Source organism: Cervus canadensis, chromosome 5 (assembly GCF_019320065.1).
Source record: "Cervus canadensis isolate Bull #8, Minnesota chromosome 5, ASM1932006v1, whole genome shotgun sequence".
Lineage (NCBI taxonomy): Eukaryota > Metazoa > Chordata > Mammalia > Artiodactyla > Cervidae > Cervus > Cervus canadensis.
This window is the reverse complement of record NC_057390.1, coordinates 41243405-41252965: the sequence shown is the minus strand read 5'-3', so window position 1 is coordinate 41252965 and position 9561 is coordinate 41243405. Positions and strand designations below refer to the sequence as shown.

The 9561-nt window shown below is 45.8% G+C and overlaps 1 pseudogene; it reads left to right on the top strand.

Moving 5' to 3' along the window:
* The first annotated feature begins 1400 nt into the window (after positions 1–1400).
* On the top strand, positions 1401–1650 carry LOC122442473 (annotated as a pseudogene).
* Positions 1651–9561: the final 7911 nt, after the last annotated feature.

The following is a 9561-nucleotide window of genomic DNA, read 5'->3' as shown; positions in this document are numbered from 1 at the left end:
ATCCAATTTGCCTTTTCAGGCCCATTTCAAATCCCATTTCCTCCATGAAGATATCCCTATATACCCCAAGCTGATGTTACCCCTGAACTCAATATACACTGTGTACCTGCTTGTGCTGTCTCATGTGACTTTACTAATATGTGACAGTGGCCACTTCCTGGCCTTGCTTAAAAGCAAAAAAAATTTTTTGATTAAAAACTCTGAGAGTGAAGCAGGCAAAACCTGGTAATATTAGACTTGAAAGAAAATGAGGGCTGCCATGGCCTCTGCAGAGCATGGGGTGTGGTATAGCCTGATATATAAGGACGAGGACTCAGAGAGTGGCAGGGTTCCTGCTTCCTTCCCTTTGCAGGCTTTCTCCTGGCCTTCGATTTTATCTGTCCTTCCCTGGAACAGGATCCAGAATTTGGGACCTTGGACTGAAAGCCTGTGGTGTGACAATTGTGAATAAAAACGGTCACAATGAAGGAAGATGTCCATTACCTTGACAAAGGATTCAGTTTAAAGAGAGGAGAAATAGAGGAAGAGAGAAAAAGGTGAGATGAGGACCACCTGGCCTTTAAATAGTAGGTAATGTACTTTGGAGAAAGTTATACACTGTGAAAATACTAAAAAGAGAACTTATAGCCTCAGAATCGTCAGCGAATGTAAATGAGTATGGCAGCAGGAATTTCATTCACCACCTCTTTCATGCTCCCTTTTTGGGGAGGGCCACCATGGAGGCTCTGGAGAGAATGGGGAGAAGCGGCAGCCTGGGAGCTTGCCCTCTAGAAGCTTATGAGGCTACATGGCCTGGAGGCAGGATCTCTGATCTGAGGATGGTGAATCCACAGTCTGCACTCAGATTCCTCACCTGAAGAACTAAGGGTACTGCAACTAAGATTATGTGTCAGGCTGCATTCTCCTCTAAAATTCTGTAACTTTGCTGAAGGATGAGTATTGTTGTTATTCAATCACTAAGTTTTGTCCGACTCTTTGTGACCCCATGGACTGCAGCACGCCAGGCTTCCCTGATCTTCACTATCTCCCAGGGTTTGCTCAGACTCATGTCCATTAAGTCGGTGATGCCAACCATCTCATCCTCTGTGTCCCCCTTCTCTTTTTGCCTTCAATCTTTCCCAGCTTCAGGGTCTTTTCCAATGAATTCACTCTTCAAATCAGGTGGCCAAAGTATTGGAGCTTCAGCTTCAGCACCAGTCCTTCCAATGAATATTCAGGACTGATTTCCTTTAGAATTGACTGCTTTGATCTCCTTGCTGTTCAAGGGACTCTCAAGAGTCTCCTCCGATTTCTGGCCCGGAGTTCCACTCACCGCCTCCAGCTTCCGACCCGTCCTGGCTGTCGGCAAGATCGTCACCACGTTCCATCATCTCGCAGCCCTTGCGGCACCCAAGTCCGCAATGTGGGGTCCTAACGGGGACCTGGGCACGCCGGTGGGGGCGAGCGCGAGAGGCAAGGAAGACAGCTTCGGGGAAGCAGAATACACTGTCATCAACTCCCTGTTGGACCAGATCAACTCCTGTCTGGACCACTTGGAGAAGAATGACCACCTCCCATGCCCACCTCCAGGAATTGCTTGAATCCAACTGGCAGATACGCCTTGAGTTCTAGCAGCAGCTTGGAGAGACCCCCAGTGATGCCAGCCTCTAGGTTCTGGGAGCCCCCAGCCAGGTCCCAACTCTGCCTTGCTGGGCCAGGCTCTGGCCTGGACACTCACCACCTGGCTTGGATACCTTCTCTAGGCCTGGCCGACAGATCTCCTGGGGGTGGGGGGTCTGCCTGCCTAGGCCACCTTTCTGGTACTTCCCTTGGTGTGCCTGGGCCAGCCTGCACCTCCCAGCATCCCTTCCTGGAGCCAGATGTGGGCCAGCGGCTCACCCACCATGCCTGCCTGCCCAACTCCTAGGCGCTTGCCACTCCGCCCAGGCCTAGAGTGTCCACATTAAATGGGTCTCCAACACCAAAAAAAAAAAAAAAAAGAGTCTTCTCCATCACCATAGTTCTAAAGCCTCATTTCTTGAGCACTCAGCTTTCTTTATGGTCCAGCTCTCACATCCATACATGACTACTGGAAAACCCATAGCTTTGACTATACAGACCTTTGTTGCCAAAGTGATGTCTTTTTACACTACACTCTACTTTTTACACTGTCTTTTTACACTCTACTTTTTACACTGTCTTTTTACACTCTACTTTTTACACTGTCTTTTTACACTCTACTTTTTACACTGTTTAGGTTTGTCATAGCTTTTCTTCCAAGGAGCAAGTGTCTTGTAATTTCATGGCTGTAGTCATCATCCACAGTAATTTTTGAAGGATGCATGTACCAGATGTCAAAGGAGAGACCCTGAGAGTCAGATCTGGTGTTGTTGCACAGGGAGGTGGGTGGATATGGGGCAGACCTGGTGGGATCAAGGTGGGTGGAACAGGAGGGCTGGAAAAGGGGCACTGTCAAAGGTGAGTGCCGAAATTCTGGTCAGGAGTATTCAGCATGGTGTCCCCACACCATGTGACTAAGAGGATTTCTGTAGGGAGGGTGAATTGCAAGGCTAGATCCAGGGGGTAGGCAGCATGGGATAACAGCCTAAAAAGTATTGCATTTTGACACTGTAGGTGTAAGGAAGCCAGTGAAAGCAAACCCTTTCTGTTGCCTGGAACTCGCCTCTCTGTGGTGGCTCATGAGGGCCTCCCAGGAAGGTCACAAGTTTTGTCCAGTCCATTCTCTAGGCCCTGGAGTGCTGGTAGACCACCCTGCTGTCAAAGCAGAGGGTCCTGTGGGCGGTGGGTGAGAAGAAAGCCTACCTGGAGTGGGGAGATGTTGGATGGATAGATTTACTAATCAGTTTTCAAAGTGAAGGAAAGGCTGAGAGTGTATTAGAGGCCTCTTTTAAAATTCATATTTACTTTGCCTGTTAGTAGGTACAGGGCTTTAAAAGTTAAGCAGATGAAGTCAGTTCTGCCTCTCTCATCCAGATGTCTCTGTAGGCTTTCTGGCTCTTGCCTTTTAAGAACACACACACACACACACACACACACACACACACACACACACACACACACACACACACACACACACACACACACACACACACACACACACACACACACACACACACACACACACAGCCTGCAGGTGACTGTGGGGGTGTGCCTGGCTCAGGCTGAGTCCTGCAACATCCCACCCAAGGTAGAAGTAAAATTGAGGTAGTAGTTAATTATTTAATGAACCCAGAGTCCTGACCCCAGTGTTCCATGCCAGAGGGTTCAGGCCACCAAATGTCCCCCAAAGTGGGACGTTTCATTAAAGTCAGCGTTAACTGTTGCCGTCACAGGGAGGATAACCCAGCATCAAAACGTGCTATTGACCAATGTAGTACCCCTTTATTTGTTCTCTTCTTTCTAGTGTATTTCCTAAATGCACAAGTAAAATGGGTATTTGTAAGTTCCGCGGATTGCATATTGAAACCGTTATCACCATGCAGGCCACTGTAACAAACAATACTGATTATAGAGCAGGGATATATTTTGTAATTATAATGCTCTTCAAACTTCTCTGATTGACACACAGTGTATTTAAACAGGATGATCAAAAATTACTTTCACAGCGCAGGCCTTGTCTTCCTCTTGGAAGCACAAAAGCTCTCTTCAGTAGGTAACAGCCACCCGGCTGCCTTTGAGCAGCTGTGTCGAGATGGGATTCAGTTTCTTTGGAGGTGGGGTGGGGCGGGGGAGACACCCCGGCTTTTAAATCAAAGACAATTCAGTTTAGAGAAAGATGTACCTTGTGGAAATAAATAGGAGGAGGCACGGTGTACTGTCAGCTGGCCGTTTTAAATCAATAATGCAGGCAGTCCATCTTGCATGCCCGTTCAGCTCCCCGCTCAGCCTGCGTGAGGGGGGAGGGGCACCTGCCTTCCAGTGGGGTCCCGGAATAGAAGCCCTTTGTGGGGAGATGGCCAGGAGAGCAAGTGGGTCCTGCTCTGCCCTTCAAGGCCTCTCTGGAGCTGGCCTGGCAGTGTGCCTGTCGGAGGTCTGAGGATGTTAATATCTGGCACCTCCAGATCACATCAATCTGCATCCCTTATTTTGCCAAACAGGGACACCTGGATGGGAGGCTCTGTTTTCTTTCGGTGGCCCCTGGCTTATAAAGCAAAACCAGCGAAGAGCACGCAATTCCTTTGAATCTTCTTCTGGTGTGCCTAATAGGGGTTTCTCAGAGTGCCAGCTACTGTGGGAAGACTCTTGGCTTTAAAAATAAAAATAAAAAGCAAGCAAGCAAGGCAGCATTTTTTAATCATCTTCTTTGTTTACAAAGTGGTGACATTCAGTCTTGAATCAAAGGGAACAGTTTCCAGGTAGAAAAGTCTCGTGTTTGTTTTTTGTCAGCTACCAGCATGTCTCTCCTCCAAACTTTGCACAAAATCAGCTTCCCTTGATTTAAGCAACAAAGGAAGGGCTGGGGGTTGGAAGGATGGGAAGGGGGGAAGCTTTTAAAAGATTATCCTTTTGGAGTTTTGATAGATTAAGAGAGTGATCAAACTAGGCAGCATCTTAATAATAGGGCCATGTGAAATTTGGCTAGATAATGGAAGCTCTTTTGTCAATTTCCTGTAACCTGTACTTGACAGGACTCAGGAAATGGCACGACTGGCCTACCTTTGATACCTAGAAGGGGCTTAATGAGATTTAAAGTTGCAGTACCATGACTGGAGTTCCCCACATTAGGTATAAGTTACACACAAAGTCCTCCTATGCACCAGTTCTTAGCTGGCTTTGTCGCCTGTCTGCAGAATTCATACTGTGTTTTCTCTATAGAAGTAACAGCTGAAAGTGGGCAGCTGAATTTCTGAACAGAAATTGTTTTTCTAAGAAGATTTTTTTATTTTTTTGGTTCCATTCAGGACTGTGTCTCTGAAATATTATCTATCATAAAAAAACATGACATGAATTTACTATGGCAGTCAGCTGCAATTTTTAAATACACTCGTTAGGTTAGTGCATAACGTCTTCCCTTCCCAAAGAGACAGGGAAGAAGAGAGGGAACATCAGACTGCTATTTCTTGGGGGTGGATAGGGAGGGGCGTGGGCAAGGCCATGCCAGAACGTGTGAGCTCAGATAGGGCCCAAACGTTTCTGATGGAATATTTGAGCTGGAAATATTCAGTGTGAAAGATCCCGCCTCAAGGAGCTCTCCGTCAGCCAGAAAGGGTCTGGGAGTCATGAGTTGTCGGTGTGTGCCTGTAATGTGGGTTTGAGGATGGAACTGTTTGGGCAGCGTGTGGGGGTTACAGAGTCAGTCTTGTTAACCTTTTATGACCTTAAGGGGACTCTTCAGGGGACTCTCAGAGAAGCAGAAAGTTCTGTCTGGTGTAGTGGTGATTCTGGTGAGTCTCTGATGGAATAGAAGAGACCTCAGTTAGAGTGGGTGAGAAGTGCTCTTAGAATCCTGTTCATTTTGGTGCCTGTCTCCGGTGTGCACTCAGCCTGGTTGCCTGGAGGCAGGAAGCTCCTCTTCTGGCCAGGAGGCTGGAGATCCTACACCATGCCACCTGCTGAGCACAGACCTCCCTTCCTGGGGCTTGGCTAGCCTGTGCTCTCTGTCACTTCTAAGTAAAAGCTGATGGTGTTGGTCTTCTTTAGCACTTTGGTTATCTGCACACTTGTAGCGGTGGCCCTGCTTTTCCCCAGTGGGGTGACCACGGTACTATGCCTGTATGTTGTCTAAAAACAGAATCAGACCATGACTGCTGGTTCCAGCTTTTGGACTGAATGGCAAAATGTTCATGTTCTCCAAAGAATCAAGGCCTAATAAGCATCTTAGGATCCAAATCCATAACCATGTTGATTGATATTTAAGGGGGTAAAGCTCCCAGGAATTTTTATAACTGATCTTCAAGATACACAGTATCTTGGTTTTGAGGTGTCCATAGATGCACTTAAGGAATCAATGAAAATAAGTGGGATGGATAGGTCTTGTTAGAGTTCAGATTTTCCTGTTTTACCTCATCCAACCTTACAAGAATGGATTCTGTTTCTTCTTTATTTTCCATCTGATGCTCGTGATTTATAAATATCAGGTCTCCCTTTGCCACCACTGGCCTGGCATCAGCCAGCCTTTCTCTCTGGGGTTTTTTTCTGTGGTTTTCAATACCACTTGGGAGAAATCAAATACAAACTGACCTATTTTACAATAGGCTGAAAAATTTGTATGTGTGTGTTTGTGGACATCTGTTTAAAATATATGCAAATAGAAGCCACTGAAACTTTCATACATAACTCCTAAAAATGTGTGAAGGGCCAGGTAAGGGTGGAGGTTCCATGCCCAGGTGCCCTGGGTGGAGCTGGCCAATGTGGCCACCAGCTGTGATGAAGACCAGCATACACAAAAGCTTGGTGGCAACCCGACCTCCACACAAGCACCAGTGCTTCCACTTAGTAGCTTTGTGACTTTGAAAAATCACTTAGCCCTTCTGAATGATGCTTTTAGCTGTGAAATGGAGATAAGACCTACCTCGTGAGGTTGCTCTAAGCTTTCCAGTTTTTGGACTGCCAACCACATTAAGAAATGTAATTTACATCATAACCTGGCAGACATAAATACATACATGCATGTAAGTTGCAACCAAAGAGAAAAAGAGAGATGGAGAATCTCATGGATGCTTTAATGACTGGATATGAAAGTTAGTATCACCAACCACAGCCACTCAGCTCAGGCTGCAAGGAAGTCTGGGACATGCAGTCTTCTGTGTGTGCAGAAGAAGGAAACTGAGGAGACCAAGTGAATGACACAAGCCACATAAGGTAGTAGTTAGGCAGGACAGGTCTTTGATACACAGGCTTAGCAAGCATGTAATTAGGATGTAGGACTGGTCTGATTTGGGGGTAATGTTGCCCCTCCTCAAAGGAACCGCCTGAACTAATGACTTCAGGGGGCTCTTTGTGCTCTACTTCATGTCATCCTGATGATTCTAAAGTTTCACAGACTCACCTGTGGCTATAGATACAGTCCTCTGCAGCTGGTGTGAATTTACCTGTTGCTTGATCTTAGGCTCAAAGATGGTATTCTAACAGGACAGTGGAATAGTACTGAAAATTCTGTTTCAAGTTGGTGAGCCCAGGCTGTACATATCACAACTGATAATTATAGTGAACATTTACGTTGAGTGCTTACTGTATGCCAGGCATTGAGTTAAGCAGTTCACAAGGTTTATCTCAATTCATCCTCATCATAACCTTATTAGGCAGAATCATACCCATCGTGGGCCCTTTTGAGATCTTCTATTCTGCTTCTTAGAGGAAGCAGATGGATAAACAGGTTAAGTTCAGAGAGGTTAAGTGGTTTTCCCAGGGTTGCCAGCAAATCAGTGCTTATGCTAGGATCAGAAGCCTGGATTTTTCACTCTACAACAAGGACATGAGACCAGTGGGGACACCTGAATATTTCTGAGGCCTTAGCAACATGTTAACTGAACCTTTAATTTTAGGATCTTCAGTTTTATTTCAGGTATATACCAGAAACACTAATTCGTGCTGGAATCAAATGCCCAAAACTCTATTGCCCGACCACTATTGTAGTTTTAATTTGAACTGGTCATTTTAGGTAAAAATAACCAGCCTGTAATTTAAACTGTTATCAACTTCAGGTAAAACTGCAAGTCTAGATTGTAGTAAAAGATCCTTATCTGTGATTTGTTTTCACGTAAATCAGTATGTTGGCCTCTTATTACTCAGTGGTTCTTGGTTGCTACTAGTACTGAAGGGAAATGTTAGAATTTGCCAAAAGAAAGTAAATGTGCTTTTGGGAATCGTAGGACAGAGGTAGCTGGCTTAGGCCACAGTTTAGAGGGTGGAAGTTCTCCTTAAGAAAGAAGCTAATAGCAATGAAATGGTTGGACTCTCCTAAAGGTGACTGAGGAGGTTTTAATGTATCTCTTTCTGGAGTTCTTTAAAGGTGCTTTTCTAGGTTGGTTCAAACCAGAGGTGGCGACCCATGACCTGATTTCTTCTCCCTGGGCAGAGGGATTCTAATAGTAACGAGTGTATGCAATTTGCACACAAGTGACCCACATCCCAGGGCCCTGTTGAATGCCTTCCTCCAGAGGACCAAAAGGCCTGGATGTTCATAAAGAGGTGTTCCCAGCCTAGCCTGGTTGGAATTTGCAGTCTTACTGTCTGTGAATGGATTTGCAGCTATAAAATTTGACATTCTTTTTCCTATTCACCCCTCCCTTCACCCATTTATATCTCTGGGATCAAGAAAAGGACAAAATTAAAACTAGTCAAGGTAGGTGCTTCCAGCGTCAGTGCCTCCTCTTCCTCCACCCTGCAGTAGGCCTCTGTAGATATGGAGGTTCCTTTCAGTTCAGTTCAGTTGCTCAATCGTGTCCGACTCTTTGTGACCCCATGAATCGCAGCACGCCAGGCCTCCCTGTCCATCACCAACTCCCGGAGTTTACACAAACTCATGCCCATAGAGTCGGTGATGCCATCCAGCCATCTCATCCTCTGTTGTCCCCTTCTCCTCCTGCCCCCAACCACTCCCAGCATCAGGGTCTTTTCCAATGAGTTAACTCTTCGCATAAGGTGGCCAAAGTACTGAAGTTTCAGCTTCAGCATCAGTCCTTCCAATGAACACCCAGGACTGATCTCCTTTAGGATGGACCGGTTGGATCTCCTTGCAGTCCAAGGGACCCTCAAGAGTCTTCTCCAACACCATAATAGTTCAAAAGCAGCAATTTTTCGGCGCTCAGCTTTCTTCATAGTCCAACTGTCAACATCCATACATGACCACTGGAAAAACCATAGCCTTGACCAGACGGACCTTTGTTGGCAAAGTAATGTCTCTGCTTTTTAATATGCTATCTAGGTTGGTCATAACTTTCCTCCCAAGAAGCTTCCGTTAATCAAGTGTCCTGAAAGGAGTGGGGTGATTGGAGAAATATCTCACAGTTTCAATGTTAACCAGTGTTCAAAGGACTGTGCCACCTGGTGGGCACCTGGGCCTCCAGGCCTACCTACTCTGAAGTGTGCATTCAGCTGGGGAGAGCATTTTTGTGCTGTGCATGTAATGATGATTTTATTAACTGGAAACCAAGTCTTTTCTGCCTCAACACAGACTCCTGATATTCTTGCATGATGTGTTTGACATTTCTGAGACGTGCAGCCTGAGGAGAGCAAACACTGAATGAGGAATCGGGAGTGCTAGTTTTTGTCCTGACTTGGTTCCTGACCTGCTCCTTCTCCCTGGGCAGCTCACCTGACCTCTCTGTGTCTCATTACCTTCCTTTCCCCACCTGAAAAATAAGGACCCTTTCTTCTACCTGCTCTGACTTGGATAACTCAGGCACATTCAGGCAATTTGCTTGGTGAGTAAAGTAGGCTGTACATTTATGATGGTGTTTTTTGTCTTTATGTGATTATAGTTACTTGACTTTTTATTGGCTCAGTAAGAACTGCTGTGAACCCTGTATTGGAGGACAAACTCTATCATATAATGATCTGCTGTTAAGATGTGATGCGATCTTTCAGAGCTATGATATAATTTCCAAGTGATATAATTTC